Source organism: Mytilus trossulus, chromosome 13 (genome assembly GCF_036588685.1).
Source record: "Mytilus trossulus isolate FHL-02 chromosome 13, PNRI_Mtr1.1.1.hap1, whole genome shotgun sequence".
In the NCBI taxonomy this organism is placed as follows: Eukaryota; Metazoa; Mollusca; class Bivalvia; order Mytilida; family Mytilidae; genus Mytilus; species Mytilus trossulus.
In genome coordinates this window covers 47,656,376-47,677,888 of record NC_086385.1, presented here as the reverse complement: position 1 = coordinate 47,677,888, position 21,513 = coordinate 47,656,376, and positions in this window count along the sequence as shown.

Genomic DNA, 21,513 nt, shown 5'->3' with positions numbered 1-21,513 from the left:
GAGTGATACTTAAAAAGAAGGTTCACGGTCTGCCTACTATGTGATGTTAACTCTGTATTGGACGCTTTGTCTATCCTTAACCCAACATAGTTTTGGAAACCGTTTAATGTTCACATGGAAACAAATATGCATCATTAGTCTGTCCATAAATTGGAATCCTCCTGATATAAATGTCAATTCATTTCCATCTGTTGATGTCTTTGGTATAGGAAAAAATTCTTTGGCTCAGAATTTCACCATTCATCTACCTAGTCTTCTCACAACACAATAACATTTCGGGTGTTTGTAGCAGAATCTTGTAAGTCCAATTGGAATAAAATACCATTCTCCATAGTAACGACACGGTAATGTTGGTCCCCATGCTCTCTTTACCATTAAATGGGAAGTAGTTTCATTTTCTGCATTGATTCCTTGAGACAAAATAATGAAGAGTACAACTAAACAAATCTTCATGTTAGACGTTAGGCAGGCAACTGGAAGATAACCATTCCCTGATTATACCTTCTATTTATCTATTGCTGCAACCATCCTTTTTTGATACTAACGTCATAAAAGAGTATTTTTCATCGTAGTTGCAACATTAAACCCATGCCTTTTCTAATTTCAGCTCTCTTTTAAATAAAGCGTGACTGTGTTTTCATTAAAACCCGATGATTGTATTACTTTTCGTGAGGTTCCATTTCCCTCGTTTAAAATTGTAGGTAGAATACAATGAATAGTTAATTGATTTACCATTATATAACATTAGGATCTTAAATTAGCATCAATTTCCAGTTTTGATGGGTTTAACAGGTTTAATAACTACACGTATTGTTCTTGAAGATATCATGATCTTTACACCCACTAGGTCAATACTACTGCGGGTTGAGTATCAGCCAATGGGAGCAACTCTACATGCTCTATCAGGACACGTGTTATCAGTGAATAGAATTGGCAACAATACTACATCGGCGCACCTATATCAATCGTGTAACTCAATTGTTTTATTTTGATTTTATTTAGATTCTTTTAATGAAAAGATGAGTTTGAGAAATCGGTACATAAACTCATCATATATATCAGGATTAAAATTTCTCAACGGTAAATTTTACCGACAAATCACAATATTATTGATGTGTCATGTCAACGCACAGGAGCTGAATACACGGGTGGTAGTAACATTGTGAGCGAATTATAAGTAATGTAAACAATCACTGAAATCTAGATTATTGAGTGACAGAACTACATCACTGTAAAAGATAAAAAAGTTTGCAACGTTTCGTCCCCGAGGGTATCGCCAGCCCAGAAGTCAACACGTCGGATTTGACATGAATATTAATAGTGTGGTCATTTTTATAAATTTCCTGTTGACAAAACTTAAAACTTCAGATTACCTTATTCGTATTTGGCACAACTTTTTGGAATTTTGGATCCTCAATATGGTCTTCAACCTTGTAACTGTTTGGCTTTATAGATATTATGATATGAGCGTCACTGATGAGTCCTATGTAGACGAAACGCGCTTCTGGCGTATTAAATTATTATCCTGGTACCGTTGATAACTAATTGCAGGCTGCTTTTTCTTTTGTCTTTTTGAAGGTTTTTTTTTAAAATTATCCATCCAAAAGTATATCCAATAAACAGTAGTAGTGCACAGTTACCATCTTTTGGGAAAATGATAAATAACAAAAATATCGAGCTCCGAGGAAAATTTCAAATGGAAAGTCGACAAGCAATTGTCAAATTATAAGCACAAACGCATCAAATGAGTGGAAAATGACAACTGTCATATTCCTGACTTTGTATAGACATTTTCTTATATAGAAAATGGTGAATTAAACTGGTGTTATAACTAGCTAGACCGCTCACTTGTATGACAATCATACAAAACTCCATTCTATTATAATACCGACTGTCTGCTGAAGTACCAAAATCCCACAAAACATGTTTCACCGCAGCATGTCTCAAGTCAGGAGCCTCTGGCCTTTGTTAGTCTGATATCTTTTTTAATTTTGGTTAATTCATATGTTTTAGAGTTAAGTGTATAATCCATTTTCACTGAAAAAGTACACAACTTTATTTAGGAAACATCTGAGAATCACCTGCGGGTGCGGGATTTTCTTGCTTCGTTAAAGACCCATTGGTTGCCTTCGGCTGTTGTCTGTTCTTTGGTCGGGCTGCTGTCTCTTTTGAATACTTCCCATTTCCATTCTCAATTTTATCTAGTTTGAGGGAAACTACTCTTTCATTAAAGATATGTTGTTGAATTACAATTAGAGGAAACTCATAAATCGAAAATACACTGACAACGCCATGGCTAAAAATAAAAAAGACAAAAAGACAAACAATAGTACACATGACACAACATAGAAAACTAAAGAATAAGTAACAGGAACCCAACCCGATCTCAGAGCTCCGGAAGGGTAAGCAGATCCTGCTCCACATGTGAAACCCATCGTGTTGTTTATGTGATAACAAATCCGGTAAATAGTCTAATTCATGAGGGTCACATTCATGAAGGGAATGGGATTGTAGTAACGACGTAAGGAACATATCCGATATCAGTTGTGAAACGGTTATTCCATAACGGTCATAACATCTGTCCATGTTATACATTACAACTTGACAGCAAGTTTATTGTGCAAAAATCATCGGAAAATTTGATGTGTGCATGTATCATTTTCATAATGAAAAAAAAATGCAAAAAGCAAAATCATCCTTCATTTTTTTCTTTCTGTTTTTTTTTATAAATCTATTTCACCGTTATTTAAGAGTTAAGTGTTTTATCCTTCTAAAGGTCTTTTCACACCAAATCATTACGTAATACATTATTTTAAAATCTTAATGACTGGTCGAAATTTATTAAAGGGAAAAACTGCGATCTTAAATAAATTGTTTATTCCTCAAAGTTTCATGTGCCTGTGCCTGTCCAAACATTAGTAACAACTCGCCCTATTCCGTACCTTCATCCAAAAAGATTGAGAAGCTTAGTAACCCGATGTTAGCCGATGTCTACTTAAATTATATATACTAGTCAACAAAAGAAACGATACACGACTTTGTAATAACATTTATTAAAAAGTGTTTAATATAAAACAAAATGAGATACACAATTTTAAAAAGCTTTCATTTGCAATGTATGCACATGTGATAATGAAAATCAAAACTTGTCGGAAAGTATCTTAATTCCATGTAAATGATCAAAGGGTGCAAATTAGTTTTGCGGAAAGTTGAAAAAAAAAATCTACACATATTTTTTAACCACTAAACTAAATTTCAAATTTGTTTTAAAATATTCAATATGAAAATCAAGTTATGTTCATGATGTTACTAATGGGTTGAAATATTGATATTTCAAATTTTTGGGTAAAAAAGTGTTTTTTGAAATCTCAAAAAATGCAAACATTTTTTTTTATTTCAAATCAATGCTTTAGATATGAAAACAACACGCAGTAAATTTGGAACATTTCGGATAAGTTTTAAGATTGCTACCACTTTTTGAATATCTATTTACACATACTGTCTATAGTAAATCAGTTGATATTATATACATTTTAACGATTTCTCGTGGGACCGAACTTCGCTAAACAAATAAACGAAGAAACTGTATGATTTTTAAAAACAAATTGATGACAAACACTGTCTTTACATTCAAATGAGAGGTTGGCATCATTAGTTGGAACCTCTGTTTTTAAAATTGTCGTTTTATGTAAATTTTGTAAAAAAAAAAAATCGAGAAAAAACGTCACAAAAGCAAAAAAAATTTTTTTTAACGGATTTATATTTCCATAATTATTAAGTATTACTACCTTCAATATTGGTCCAATGAACGGAAAACTTTATCTTTCATTTAAAAAAAAGTCTTGTATCGTTCCTTTTGTTGACTAGTATATGCTAATATTTTACAGATATAAAAACTGGTCGTATCCAATATCTTTCAGATCAATTGGAGTTATATTTCTAACTTTGATCTTTTCGGAATACTTTCTGGAAACCGATTTAATTAAAATAGTAAAATAGCAGAAGAATTCTTTCACAAGACAATATGTTCATTTATTAATTAACATCTACTAGGGTGATCATCGAATGACGTCCACGTTATTTACCAAAGTTTGACACAAGTTATATGTGCAAACATTATCGGAATATATGATGTGTGCAACCATTTTTCTGAATTTGAAATAAAAATGCTATCGCAAAAAAAACAACCCCAGATTATTTTATATTTCTTATATCTATTCCAACGTCATTTTAGAGTTGATTGTTTTCCTCTTTTTTGTCCCCTGAAAATCATTAATACATGCATGCATATATTCGTTCCTCTATAGATTCAAAAATAAAGGATCACTTACAGAATATAAGGCACAAGGAGAGGGAGCAAAAATGTCTAAATTTGTCCTACAAATCGGACATCTTATATCATATTTGTGACAAATATTACAATCTAATATATGCATATTTGGGTAAATCAAACGCTTCTTATGTCTATTGTTTGTCTTCGACAAGTTTGACAACTATAACGCATAATATTTAGCAGTAACAAGTTTGTTACGATTCAATGGGAAAGTTCCGTCTATAAAAACAATAGTTACAATCGTTAAACCACACATCAACAAAACAATATGAAATAATAAGAGCAACCAAAAAGATAACAACACACGTATTTCAAACAAAAATATGGAAAAGACTATATATTCATGCCATGCCCTTTTGAGATTTTACCATACATGAATATAGGCTACAGTAGTATACCGCTGTTCAAAAATCGTAAATCCATGGAAAAAAATAAAATCGGGGAAACAAACTAAAAAGAGGGAAACGCATTAAACTCATCATCGACGATTAACTCATATTTCGTCTCTTCAAAAAAGAAGCATTCGATTGAGGGATAAAAGTCGATGTATTTGATGACGATTGTATTTATTTTCTTTTATATACTTGTGGTTTCTCCCTCATTCGAATGCTCCAATCATTTTCATATAAATGTAAACTATATGTTCGGTGCGAACCAAGGCTCTGTGTTGATGACCGTACGTTGACCTATACTATAATGGTTTACCTTTACAAGTTGTGACTTGTATATGGCGTGTTGTCTCATTGGCACTCAAACCGAATGTTTTTATATCTATCTGTTGAAATTTCGATAACAACAATACTGATTTGGTTTCATTTGATAAGTTAGGTATGCATCAATTACAATAAACGCGCATCTGGTGCAACACACTTTGTAACGTTCAGATTATCATATACACGATATAGGTTTAAGTAATCAATGTTACTATATAGCTATAGAAACCTGTTTTTCTAGATAGTTTACAATGGAATTATTATTATTCTATTGATCATTTTGAACCTGGAATGTAAATTTAAATAGAGTACGATTGCTTATGGACTTGTAAAATGACTTCTGCAGTACCACAAGATAGGATGTTTGCGAACATACAAATATTCGACAATCCACAAAAATTAGTACCCAAAATCAATGAATTCGCAGTAGTAAACATATTTTGTTGTTACCATTTAGTTTGTGAAATTTGAATTTCTATTCGTTTGATGTGTTTTAGCTTTTGATTTTGCCATTTGATTGGGAACGACTTTCCTTCTTGAATTTTCCTTGGATTTGCGATTTTACTATAATTTTTTTAACCTCTACGTTGGGTTTCTTGGCTTGTCATAGTGTTAAAAAATTACAAGTACTTTTAAAGACTTTTTTCAAATACGAATAAACTAAAAAAATCGTGAACAATCAAACGAACTTTAAAAAAAAATCTTTATAACAACAGGCGAGTAGAAGTTTGAAAATATCATCATTATACTTTAACTTTAAATATAACTTAGAATTTTTCCAAATACTACCCCAAGAATGCTAACCGACATTTGTTTACTGTTTTAGAAAAAAACAACCTTTTGAACTTTTTAACTTCGTACTTTTTTCAGTCTTTTTCAATGCTTGATTCGTCATTTTTAAACGTAACTCCTTTCTGATGTACAACGTTAACCTGATACCAGTGATACATTTATAGGTCAAACTATGTAGACTCTATTTGTCATTTGGGAGCCTTTTATAGCTGACTATGCGGTATGGGCTTTGCTCATTGTTGAAGGCTGTACGATGAGACATAGTTGTTAATTTCTGGGTCATTTTGGTCTCTTGTGGACAGTTATCTCATTGTCAATCATACCACATCTTCTTTTTTTTTTTATATATATCTAAAACATTTGAAATGGTTGGATCTTTGTTGATAAATCTTGGTTGTTTTTCATTATCAGCTGCTGAGAAAAATATTGGACAAAATAATATACATTTTTTTAATATTTTAGACTTTGTTTATTTTCTAGTTTCGTCTGGTTTTATTTGGTTATTGACCTTTTTGCTAATATGTGAGCTGTTAATAACAGTAATAGTACACGGAAGTGTTTAATCTAATACTGTTGGTTGAATTTCATTTTTTTTTCACGCCTATAAATCAGAGCACATATTAATAAGTAAATGTTATGATGTATGAAACATGTGTTAATTGAAATCATAGTACAAATAATAGCATCTCATTTTATTTGCGTCAACGCCTCGACACTTAAGAAAAGTATAAAATACATGTTCAATGAATTGAATTATATGTTATAGTCATCATACCTACAGTTGACCTGAAATGAAGCATATATTTGCTTTAATATTATCCTCGATTATCATTTCTTCAACATTTATGCAGTGCCAAAGCAGACTTTCTGATCCTTTATTAGATATAAAAGATACCGAAGGTAAGGTTATTTAATAAACCATCTTCGTATACTGTGGAAATGTTCCAGTTAATGATTTAAAGAAATATTTGGATACTAATTACTCCAAAACTTTAGGAGGTATCGATGTTTTGCTCGGATATAAAAGGTTTTTGGTAGTAGGTAATTCTATAACGTTACCAACATGACCAAGTACATGCGCATGGTTTTCATGGAAATTTATCACACGCTCAAACTTATATATTGCATTGATGCAATGTTTGTCTTCAAATTTTGATTAGGGAAACTTGTAAAAGGAACCCTTTTTTTTTATCATACTAGTGTAAAAGACAATCGACGATACTCCAAACAACAAATAAATTGACTTTTATAAAAAAAAATCCTTTTTGGTTGTAAGAATTCAAATTTAAATTATTTGCATGATAAATTTGTAGTAAATCACCTTTCATGATAGTCTTAAGACTTCTTGTTGTATACGATACTTTAATGAAAGGCATATGGAAATATTTAATGTAAATTTATGAGGGACGTTTCATTGTTACAAATAACATGAATAATGTATGCATTTTTTTGTAAGTACACTTATACGGCTTGTTGATGTAATTTTTCAACATGTCATTGTTAGAAAGTGAATGAAATAAATGGCAATGATTTTTATAGTCATTTTAAATAGTTTGAAAGTTACAAAGAACTTAAATTTACCAAGCTAAAAGTAATAGTTTAATTATAGTATTAAAATAGCGGCTGTTTTGGATTATGAACATCAACATTGCAAAACGTTTTTCAAATAAATATTTAGATTTTCAAATTTAAGTAAAAGCATGGAGAGCATATGTTATGATTTTGTTTCAAAATCCGAATTATTGTTTTCATATTCAATTGCTTTATTTTTAGTCTCATAGTATACTACTCTGTTAGCTGATTTTAGAAATATAAGTAAGAATACTGACTATTTTATTGTTATAATGATTATTTTTTTCAATTCTAGATAATACAAGTTATTCTTCTATCGACAAGAGAAATACAGTTTTTATATGTCCAGTCGGCTTATCTCCAAGAGATTGTTATAATCATTTAATGATTGTATGGATCAGGCGTCTGATTGTGAAATCGTGACCTGAACTGGTGTTTGCTACAAACTTTTAAATGTTCTGTCTACTGTTGCAGTATATAAGCACCTGGTCTTAGATTTGCTACACACTTTAATCTATGCAGCTCATTGTGATATTTCTTTGTCATTTTGATAAAAACATTTAAGCAAATTTATGGTTGTTTTCGTTAATGAATATGTTAAACGTGTGAACTTATCTAAAATCATCGGATTACTGAATTTGACATACTTTACCGGATTTGTTATCACGTAAGCACCATGACGGGTGCCATATGTGGAGCAGAATCTGCATACCCTTCCGGAGCACCTGAGATCGTGTTGTTTATTCTTTAGTTTTCTATGTTGTGTCATGTGTACTATTGTTTGTCTGTTTGTCTTTTTCATTTTTAGCCATTGCGTTGTCAGTTTATTTTCAATTCATGAGTTTCACTGTCCCTGTCCCTTTGTTATCTTTCGTCCCTCTCTTTTAAATATTTATCGATTAAGGTTGAATAAATATCCAAATATACCGTCCATGTTTAAGATATGGCATTCTACATTACGTATGTGCCTTATCAGTTCAGAACAGGTAAAATAATCAAACAAATCATTCTGTGTATCATTATAGGCATAATTTGCATATTTTGTATCAAAGATATTTTCTTTTGTTGTTCATACAATTCTTCCAGTGTGTCGTTGTCTTATCTTTGATTTGTTCCATTCGAGAGCAATGTTCAAGATTTGAACAATTATAAGCTACTGCCAACTTAATATATCCACATATTCAAATCTCGCAAATTACATAAAAATGGACAAATGAAGGCGAAAACCAAAATCTGTGGGATTTGTAGGAACTCCAAAAGGGGCAGAACAAGATGCGTTAACAGGATAATCCTCCACTGCTATGCATGTCTCTCGCCTTGAGAATGTCTCAGTCAAGTGAAGCAAAAGATAACAAAGGCACATTTAATAGATATAAGAAGATGTGGTATGACTTTCAATGGGATAAATCTTTTATCAAAGTCACAATTTGTAAAAGTAAACTAATAAGCTCATTAGTCGAAAACAAACTGACAACAACATGTCAAGAAAGAAAATCTATCATCAAAGTCACAATTTGTAAAAGTAAATTATTAAGGTCATAAGTCGAAAACAAACAGACAACAAAATTGAGAATGGAAATGGGGAATGTATCAATGAGATAACAACCCGACCATACAAAAAACAACAGCAGAAGGTCACCAACAGGTCTTCAATGTAACGAGAAATTCCCGCACCCGGAGGCGTCCTTCAGCTGGCCCCTAAATAAATATATACTAGTTCAGTGATAATGTACGCCATACTAATTTCCAAATTGTACACAAGAAACTAAAATTAAAATAATACAATACTAACAAAGACCAGAGGCTCCTGACTTGGGACAGGCGCAAAAATGCGGCGGGGTTAAACACGTTTATGAGATCTCAACCCTCCCCCTATACAACAACATGTCAAGATAGAAAAATGGCCAACAAACAAACACAATTTACAAAACACAACACATGATACTAGAGACCACTAATATTCACAGTAATTACAACCTCGCATGATCATAATACACGTTGTACCTTCATATTTGAAACATACTACTCAACAAAGGACGCTTTTTTTTATCCACTCTCCATAAACTGAAATACCAGCATTGTCATCATGGTGATGGCAAGTTGGTTTTGTTAAACGTTCTGATGTATCTTGGTCCCATTCGTCGTGAAGTGAAGATAATTCGATAATGTCTAAGGAAAATGTTCAACCTGTATTCCCTTTTTTATGAATTAAAATATCTTTATTTTTTCCTTAGGGGTTGGTCAATGAAAAAGTAAAGACTATGCAATAACGGACAAGGGGCTGTGATATAAATTTTCTACAGGTATGGCAAAACTTCAAAACAAAATCATTGCATGTATGAAATTATTCAGTAAAGGTTATAATTTATCATAAGTAATCTTTTGTAATATAATTTCATCACTAAATCGTTTAAGAGTGACCTTTTCTTATGTTTTTTCCACACATAGTAGAAATTACCAAAATTGTCTTATATGCAAAAGGACGTTCTTTTTTCGCCTATACCTTTTAATACATAAACTCATCATAGATATTATGACTAAATATTGTATATACGCCAGACGCGCGTTTCGTCTACAAAAGACTCATCAATGACGCGCGAATCCAAAAAAGATTAAAAGACCAAATAAAGTAAGAAGTTGAAGAGCATTGAGGACCAAAATTCCTAAAAGTTTTGCCAAATCCAGCTAAGGTAATCTATGCCTGAGGTAGAAAAGCCTTAGTATTTCAAAAATTCAAAATTTTATAAACAGTTAATTTATCAGTATATATCAGTACACATGGTACAGTAAAAAGACACACATTTGTTTATCTTTTAAATGGATGTTGTATATGTCATACTTTATACAATGACAGAATTTTTAATAAACACCTTAAGTGAAATGCGAATTCCTAACTGCCAGTCTTTGAATTAAATCATGACCAATATAAGATATTTGACTTGTTTATTTATCTGCATTATTCATTTTTATGGTTTAACCAACTCTACCAATCTGAGAAATTCATGACAAACAATGATTGAAACAAATTGTTTGAATTTGTACACTGTGTTCAAAAAATGTGATTTCATTACCCGAATGTAGATACAAATGATAGACATTAAAATACTGTATAATATATAACAAAAGAAGATTTGGTATGATTGCAAATGTGACTACTCTCCACAATAGACCAATTGACACAGACATTCACAACTGCAGGTCATGGTACGGCCTTCCACAATGAGCAAAACCCATACCGCATAGACAGCTATAGATTTTTAGATTAGATTTTATTTTATTTAAAGTGCAACCTGATACAATATACATGAAATTACAATTACATTCCAATACATTAGCAATAGTATACCATATCAGCCAGCCTTTAGAGGCTTATGGAGCACTAACAATATTCATACAAGATTATAAACATACAAAGAATATATATTAACTCGATTATTCATTCTGAGATCTGAGGTTGTTTTAAGTTTTGATAAAAATATTTCTCTCTTTTTTGTTCTTTTACATCATTGCATAGGTGGTGGTTTTAATATGTTAATTGTGAAATTCTCATTTAAATAGATCTGTAATATAAATATGTATAATTTAAAAACATTTTAAGCTGGAATTGCTTCCCTTAAAATCAAAAGCAAAAATAATTTAGATGATGAATAAGGCCCCGAAATGACAAAATCAATGTAAATAATTCAAACGAGAAAACTGACGGCCTAATTTATGTATTTGTATTTAGCACTTATTTAATATAATATCATGTTTCACATAGTATAGGGTTGTTGAATGAAGGATGTAAAAACTTTAATTGCCTAAAAAGGCATTATTTATCAGCCAACAGGATACGTACCTCGATTGCTGATGAAATAATTTCTGGTGTGAGATGAATTGTGCATGTAACTGGTTTCTACTGATAAAACGGAGAAAGATTTAGTGTACTGAAAAGTGTAAAAGAAGTTCCAATCTTCCAAATTTTTGTTCGTATCTCTCTAAATAAACCTCTCGGTATTGGCTGTAACGTAGTCTTCATGCTTTTTGTGTTTGAAAGGTATTTATTTTGACATGTGAATGACCGTCTCTATTACTGATTTTTGTCAATTGGGTTGAAGGCCCATTGGTGCATCTCCGAAACAATTTTTTAATAAAGTTCGTTGGGATTGGTAATATGACAACTCACACTTTTAAAAAAAATTGTTGCAGGGTAAATACTTATTGGTCATCTTATTATCTTCAGTTTATGTTTTCAATTATTATAAATTAAGTAAAACTGATCCTCTTATGTGGATGCATGCATTTTTATTAATCGGGGTTGACGGCATCGTTCTTGTTTTTTTTTAATATCGATCACGTATCACACGCGGGGGTTGGTGCGAATGGGTAAATGACTTATTTGTTCATGGTTTTTTCACTCAGAAATGAGACCCCTCATTGTTATACTGCATTAATAAAAAACCCATTTATTTCTAACTGATCATTCACCGAGGAACAATTAAAAAACAATTATTTCATTTACAATAAAAACAAAATATAGACATCAATGGCACTCGATCAACTGTAATTACATAGAAGAAGCACACACATTTTAAATTGAAGTAACGAGGACTAATTCAATACATTAAGTCTTATTTGTTTTGATGTCATTTTGCTGTTGGACCATACCCACTCGAACATTCATTTAAGAGCTTGAATGCCAACGGGTGGTGCTGTTTAAGGTGGTATCCAACACTTTAACTAAAATTAGTTTGGCTCGTTTAATTTTCTTTAAATTTTTACAAAGTATTTACTTTGACCCTTTGACAAAAATATTAAAATTTCAATTAATTTGAACCAACCGTTTTATCAGAAAAATTACACCGGTTATATAGCAGGTTGACAAAAATTTATTTTGATCTTTGAAAAGCTTAATTTTCCCTTAACAATGCAACGTAATTAAAACGTTTAGCTGATTTAATAGAGTTATCTCCCTGTAGTGTTAGGTACCACCTTAAGTGCTAGTTCCAGAGTGTAATCTTAAAAGTTGACCAAATGTCTGTTTTTTCGGTAATGCCAAATCTATAATGAATGCTATATGAATCATCAACAAATATAATTTACTAAAGACCTTGGCCCTCTGGTTAATATTGGTTACTTGAGCTTACTTGAGCTTATGTGATATCGATTTTGCCCTGTATTATTCTTAAGGGTATAATGGAAGAGGATTGTCTCATTCCTATTTGTAATTAATTTGCTATCCTTTATTTAATAAAAATGAGAATGAAAATTGGGAATGTGTTAAAGAGACAACTACCCGACCATAGAGCGGAAAACAGCCGAAGACCACCAATAGGTCTTTATCCTTTGTGCCGTCATAAAACATACACTTATATCACATCAATGTGGAAATCGATTAACAAATGCACAATGTAAAGGGTGAACGTGTCAAATAAACAACAACCCAATCAAATATATAGCAAGTAACAAACACAATTACTATTTAATTAACGTACACTTAGAAGCAAATATGCACCAATCATCTGCGCATAAATTGGATTCCTCTGATTTTCAATGCCAATCTTGTTTTCCTGTCTTTGTATACCATATATACTGACACGAAACTAAATGTTTGCTGACAATATCATAATTTATCAACCGAGTTTTTTCACAACACAGTAGCTTTTATCTGCTAAAATTAGTTGATAAAATATCTACATAGACATTAACCATTTGAATATAATATCATTAACCATTTAAATATAATATCATTAACACAGACTTAGTGAACATGCCTACTAGTATTTTGTTTTAGTTTGAGTACTGACCTTCTTTATTAGAAAATGGTAGAATGATTTCAAGAATTAAAACCAGAACAACACTTTTTATTAATTTCATGTAAAGTTGAGAATGGAAATGGGGAATGTGTCAAAGCGACAACAACGCGACCATAGAGCAGACAACAGCGGGAGACCATCAATGGGTCTTCGATGTAGCGAGAAACTCCCGCACCCTTTCTTGTCTACCTTTATAAGGAAAGGTCATATTAAATAGATGATAGCCAAGGATGATTAAAACCCAAACAGTTGAAGAGCTTTACAAGTAAAAAGACATAACAAAATATCCAAATTCATCAAAGTTAAACTGTTCAAAAGAAAGTTTAAGGTGGTACCTAACACTACAGGGAGATAACTCTGTAGGGTCTGCTAAACGTTTTAATTACGTTGTGTTGTAAAGGGAATATTTAGCTTCTCAATTATCAAAATTGGTGTTTGTCAAACTACTATATAGCCAGTGTAATTTTTCTGACAAAACGGTTGGTTAAAAAGTTTTTTTTTTATATTTTTGTTAAAGGGTCAAAGTAAATACATTGTCAAAATTTTATGAAAATTAAACGAGCCAAATTAATTTTAGTGAAAGTGTTGGGTACCACCTTAAAACTTACTTTTATTATAATTTCAAAACGACACGACATTTGGTCGTTTAGAATATAGTTTTCTGAGTGTGATATTGGTATGATCTACATACAGAGGATACACATATTTCTAAAAAAGTTCTTATATTTTACTTTGATGGTTTTTAAATGAGATACAAGAAAATGTTTTGCCGTGCTCTGGAAGGGTCGGCATTTCCTGTACAAAGAAAAAAAATCAGAGATAAACTAAAAACAAAATTTTATTAAAATCATAAAAAAACAAATTACATAAAGATACATTAAATTCTGTCCAGAATAACGATGCCCAAAATATACACTGTGATGTATTCAAGACTTTTCTAACTAAGCAGAAGTTGTGTCCTTTGGTATGTCATACTTCCGGTATTATTCTAAATAGAACAACGGGTATCTCGAACTATTTCTCTGATATGACTGACTTCGAGATCACGAGAGTCGACTGTAAATGAAAAGTGTTCATTTCTTTTTACTGTTAACTTTGATATCCTGATCGTTGGAGTAAAACAACGGGTATCTCGAATTATTTCTCTAGTATGACTAACTTTGAGAAAACGATAGTCGACTGTAAATAAAAACGTTCATTTCTGTTTTCTGTTTACTTTGTAATCCTAAATTGAAGCCTTTTCCCGTTTATGACAACACTGCCGTTACATCCATGTTAGAATTGTCAATGTGTATTTGAATATTGGTTAAAACTATGCACCAAAAGTATGTCAACAAATAGAATTTCTCTGAAATTCAAATCCATGTTTTTTTCCCTTGTGAATATAATATACAAATGGTTGTACTTGCTTAAAATATCCTCATCTATTTACCGAATCTGTTTAAAACACTGTAACACTTAGAGTGTCTGTAGCATAGCAAGCCCTATTCTATCTACCGAATCTGTTTAAAACACTGTAACATTTAGAGTGTCTGTAGCATAATCTGGCAAGTCCAACAGGAATATAGATCCACTTCCCATTATAATGACATGCAAAGGCTATTGTATATTTCCATCTTCTCTTTGCCATTATATGAGGAATGGTTTCATTTTCTGCATTGAGTCCATGTAACAAAATGGTGAAGAGAATGCATGACTGAATATTCATGTTCGCTAGAAAGGCAACAAGCAAATAATCAGTTCTTGGTTTAACAATCTTTTTATCTATTTCTGTAAGAATACTCTATTGGGGCCAACATACTTTTATCAATTGTTTATGGTAGTTGTAACATTATATACATGTCGTGTTCTGATTGCAGCTCCCACCTTAACAAAATGTTACTTACAACTGATCGTGATGTTCAATTACCTACCATTATTGTTTACGTTAGAGCACCATCAAAGGTTGTATAATTGTAACATATATTCTATGATGCTATTGAGAATCAATTTCCGGTATCAGTGGGTTGAGCTATAACTAAAACACGATAAGGTCGATATCACTACGAATTGACAATCAGCCCACGCTAGTTTTTTTTACCTTTATTTGTAATATGTGAGAGAATTGATGATATTTGTATAGCGACAAACTACTATTGTCCCTTTTTTATAGCATTGGTCGCGTATTACTAATGCAAGTACCCAATTATCAATCTAACTAGGTAAACCTGGATGAACTGCTGTTTGTGTCGTCTCACGTTGTCCAAAATTTTATTCAAATGGAGTTTTTATCTTAAAGTAGATACGATACCTCCACCTTTTATAATTATTTCATTGATAGTAACATCAAAATAAAACCACAAAACATCAGGGAAAACACCAAAATCCGAGAAAATTCTAAACGGAAACTCTCTTATCAAATATCAAATTAAAAAGCTCCGAATTTTCCTCGGAGTTTAGAATTTAGTGATTTTACTTTTTATGAGCAGTCATCGTTCAGTTGTATCGATCAAGAGCTTTGAAAAGCAGTTTTATCAAAGAGTGTCAGAAAGTAAGTGTAGCTATTTGTTTTTGGTTGTGCATGTGTGTCGATAATTTTATCAATTCTTTTACTTATAGAAAAAAATACATTCAGATTAGATTTGATTAATGATTCAAAAGTATGCAGCTATTTTCAATCATATCAAGAATTAAATTTGAAAAAAACTGCAGCTAGTGATATTTTTTTTGTATCCTAGTACGAATGCTGCATTTCGGCTCAATAGCTTTCAGATAAATTGAAACTGTATTACATGCTTCTACTATTTCGATAAACTTTCTGGACATCGATCTAAAAAAGTAGCAAACGAAATCATTAACCGAACAAAATGTTGATAAGGCTAAAGACGATAAATAGATGATATGTGTTTTCCCCCACTCTATAAAAATTAAATGAAATCGAAAAAAAACAAGATTATTATTATTATTGTTTTCTTTTTTTTGTTTTCAAATGCAATGTTATTTAAGACAAAATTCATTGTTTGACTGCAGATCATTGCGATTAAGGCCTTCATCTTTGCAATATTCATAAAGTATTTTCTATCAGATGGAAAATAAAAAATACGCAATAAAGCAATGTTTAGTTTTCCATAGTTGAGTGTTCTGTAGTGCTGAATGTCTCGTGGCTTTATTTAGTATTTGTGGGAAAACCAGTTTGATATTGTTCAAGCAGTTATTAGTATTTTGTATTAAGTTGTCATTTTGCTTTTTATTATAATCTTTTACTCACTTGTGTTGTACTTATTTGTTATGAATAGTTTCTGAAATAAACTTGCTCTACGTTGTTATCTGTACTTAGTTGATATATTGTACTTATCTCAACAGGATATCTTGTACATAGTTGTTCTCCTGGTATAAAACACCCATCAATGTAGACATAAAACCAATACTTGCACCAAATAAACAAGTATAATCAATACTTGTACCAAATATCCAAGTATAATCAATACTTGTACCAAATATCCAAGTATAACCAATACTTGTACCAAATATCCAAGTATAATCAATACTTGTACCAAATATCCAAGTATAACCAATACTTGTACCAAATATCCAAGTATATATATGTACACACTCTGCATATAAACGCCATAACAGGCTATAATAAATACCAAAGACTTTGTAAAGTGGATAGTCACACGACAACGCCGATGCTCTATATTTAATGATAAATAATCTCAATACATACATATATATCTACACATATAATATATAACTCAAACATCAGTATCGACACAAAAAACTCTCCAAATAAAAAGCTTAATAAACTTTAACCAGAATTAAAATTTACCAAGAAAATTCGACTGCTCAGATTGACGATGTCGTGCTGAATGATAACATAGCCAATAAAATACCGCGAAAATAATTTTGAAGCGGGAAAACATTACGCCCTCTATGCTACATATGATGAAACACCCAGGAGAAATTAATTTCACTCTAATGCACTGCCCGTTTAAACGAATGAAATTATAATTCTCCTGGTATAAAACACCCATCAATGTAGACATAAAACCAATACTTGCACCAAATAAACAAGTATAATCAATACTTGTACCAAATATCCAAGTATAATCAATACTTGTACCAAATATCCAAGTATAACCAATACTTGTAACAAATATCCAAGTATAATCAATACTTGTACCAAATATCCAAGTATAACCAATACTTGTACCAAATATCCAAGTATATATATGTACACACTCTGCATATAAACGCCATAAAAGGCTATAATAAATACCAAAGACTTTGTAAAGTGGATAGTCACACGACAACGCCGATGCTGAACCCAAAGAACGGGAAGCTATTTAGTACTATGTATGCAAAATTATATAGTCCAAATGTAAATAAAACAAAAAAGATATTCATTTTCCAAATTCTGAGAAAGAATCCTACGTTCTGATAAATCTTCTTTCACATAGCCATCCTTTGAAGTGTCCGACTGACGTTTAAAAAGTTTATCTGAAAAACCAAACCTTGCAGCGGTAATAGCACCACAAGATCGTAAACTATATAATCCGTACCGTATATCGGTAACAAATGGAGAAAATTGCATCAAAGTAAATTCCATCATCCTTGTATAGTTTAAAGGCTAATTTGTTGAACGAAAAACAAAAAGTTCTTTCACTTGTGACAATTCCTGAATGAATACAAATTTTAATCAGATTAAATGCTACTCTATGCATATATAATTCCAAATTAGGACTGAACGCAAATTTGTGGGTTTTTCACAATAATAAACCAGTTTCCATCTCTGTGAATATCTGTTTTCCGATACAAATTGAAATGTGTATTGACTTGCAATTAATTGCATAATAACGCAGATTCAACAATTCTGATACACTTAAAGCATAGATATTCCAATATACACGCACCAATGGTACGTTGTGTAAAACGATTATATACACAAAATAACTTATTATACGCATCCTGTAATAATTCATCGGCTCTTCCTTCCAGATTTGTGGGCCTAATTTCTTTTCAACATCCTCAAAAACATATTTCACTAATTGAGAATCTGTTGTAGAATTTACACCTGTAATCGAGTGCACCCCTCTATACTATAGTATGCAGATACATACAGGACTAGACAAAGTAATATCGTTTCTGAACACCTGGAAAAAACATATTAATAAATAACATAAATTTAAATTGATATGTGGTTCCTTCAAAGTTTTCAAATAGTTCATCAATACAATACATGATACACCAATAAAATGATAAATTACAATAAAGCATATGCAATAAAAATTACCCCAATGCATGAAAACTATCACCAAGTTAATACTAGTTAATTTAATGTCACCCTAAACTCCATTATAATACCCAACACCGTAAATGGTAAATCCATATACCAAAAGCCGATTTATTCCCTCTACCAAATAAAAAATTAGCTTAGTTAGTAGGTAATGTAAACCCAACACCTGATCAATAAATATATCTCCTTTGGGACATAAAAACGGCCAGTAAAACGCCGATCTCCACAAAGGTAAAATAAAAGTTCTATATGCCTTGTACATGTGTACATAAGGACTTTCAATAATAGGCAAACTGGGGGAACATACCACCCATTTATACCTTCTGATCAATTAATCTATCTTCTTTGGGACATAAAAACGGCCAGTAAAACGCCGATCTCCACAAAGGTAAAATAATAGTTCTATATGCCTTGTACATGTATACATAAGGACTTTCAATAATAGGCAAACTGGGGGAGCATACCACCCATTTATACCTTCTGATAAATTATTCTATCTCCTTTGATATATAAAAACGGCTAATAATACGCCGATCTCCTCACATGGTAAAATAATAGTAAAATATGCCTTACACTGCTGCATATATACATAAGGACTTTCAATAATAGGCAAACTGTGGGAACATACCACCCATTTAAAACCTTGCCAATAGATAGTGAACGCATCAATAAACATGAATGTACATTCCAATACCTGGAGTAAAATACAGGTAATCGATGGTTATAATCACTAACAAATCAATTAATTTCATGAGGACCCAAACAGGGAATCCAAATATTCAAAATTATGTACTGCAAAACGGCAGTCATCAGTATTTATGATACGACATATATAGTCTGCAATCTTATCTATGCCCTAGGTATCCATTCAACCTCTAAGAACAAGACTTGATTGTGCTTCTAACAAGTCACAAAAATGACATACGCAATATCTGCAAATAAGGCTTCATACTGCCCTTATATAAACAATAACAAAAATTTTTGGTTATCCGTAAACCATCAATGCGTTTATCTCTCATAAAATCAGTCCAAGAAGCCATATATATTTAACAGCCGTAAGTTCTTCCAAATAGAACTATGGTATACATCGTATTCATGACACATACCTTGAGCAATAATCTTACTGAACTGAAAGTCCAATATAAGTTTCATATAGGCTGATATAACATCAAAACTAATGTTTCAATCATAGTATAGCCACATTCCTATGACATATATACGAAATGGATATAATTTGACCAACGGAAGCTACAGTTCTCCCATAAAATTAACCTCAATATACTGAAGATAGTTTAACTTGTTTTATGGTATCAAACAGTTATGAGTCTCTCAACCGGTTACGCTTATGATAGCTTTGTCTGTATCAAAGAAATACTTTAGTAACCAAATATGTCAATGTATAACTGGGAGACCATGTGGATACAACCACTTTGATCAATAAGGCCTTGTCTAACTCAGGTGGCAAAATCTGTACACACGTTAATATCAGAATCGGTGACAAATCCACAAATCTATATACATAAAATTGAAATTTCTTATCATTCACATCAATTTAATAGTGGTCACGTAACTTCAGTAAATATATATTAAGCAAAACTTCATCCCAAAAAGGAGAACGAGAATAAAAATATATATATGAACTTCCATCCAAGGATTAGTAGTCTAAACTATTATACCTCGTCATATGTTCAGTAAAAACCAAGATGATCAGAATGCAGATCGTATATATGCCTATCTGGCGATAAGCTGAATGTTAAACGTAAAACAATAAAAATATGTTTAATTAGATTGCATATCTACCAAGATATCTTCAAATTTCACAAAGGTGTTTTCCATAGATGTAAATGACATGACCTACAATATATATCTAAAATTAAAACTTTGATTACCATTGTTTAGAACAGAGGTAGCAAGTGGTGGCAAGTGAATAAGCAAACCAATGGTTTACATCAGTACATTCAATAATAAGTCCTCTAAACAAAAGATCTTCAATGCTTATAAAACAAGATCACTGTATGTAATAGCAGAATAATGTTTTGTAAACTAACGGACAGCCGTGTAGTACAATTTTTAACAAAAGAGTATTTATAAGCGTGTAAAAAGGTATCGGTATTTAAATTGTCGGTAATGAAATAATGACAACCAATGTTATACCAAAAATCAATACATCTCTATAATCTATCTCTGACGATAATTTTAGACTGACCTTGTTCATATTCAATGTAGTCGTGTGTGAGAAAAGTGTGCACTCGATTGACTACTAATATAAATATTTAAATACTCATCTTATATAAATAATTCCTGATTTGGACCGTAGACTGCTTTCGAGTTGAATAGGCATCTATTCCTCAAATATTGGTTATCCACAACCATAGCAGGCTCCTTCCTGAAACTTAAGACTGACTTCCGCTCATGCTGGACATGTTGCAATATAACGGGAAAATGGCATATACAACCGGGATGAGGTTCTCGAAAGGGCTGCTGTTGAAACTTTAATTGTTGTTTACTAGTGTTGAAAATGTCCTGTTGTGAAACACCATGCAGGAGATTCCACAAGTAATGAAGAATCTGGGTTCATTGTCAAATTCAAGATAGGCAGCGTACCAAGAAAATTCGACTGCTCAGATTGACGATGTCGTGCTGAATGATAACATAGCCAATAAAATACCGCGAAAATAATTTTGAAGCGGGAAAACATTACGCCCTCTATGCTACATATGATGAAACACCCAGGAGAAATTAATTTCACTCTAATGCACTGCCCGTTTAAACGAATGAAATTATAATTATCCTGTGCTTTGTTGTTATTGTGATCGAAATTAAAAGGTACGCTGGCTTTGGTTAGAAAATAAATAGAAGTTAAGCCCTAATTTAGATTTCTTTAAAATCTACGTTCTTGATATTAAAACATATTTTTGGCATATTTTGTAATCAACAACTTGTCTCTTACTTTGTCACTCTGGCCACCGGATGTAAATAAGATCACACAGTACTACATTCTGTACAAAGAACAATTTAAGTACATGTAATTTT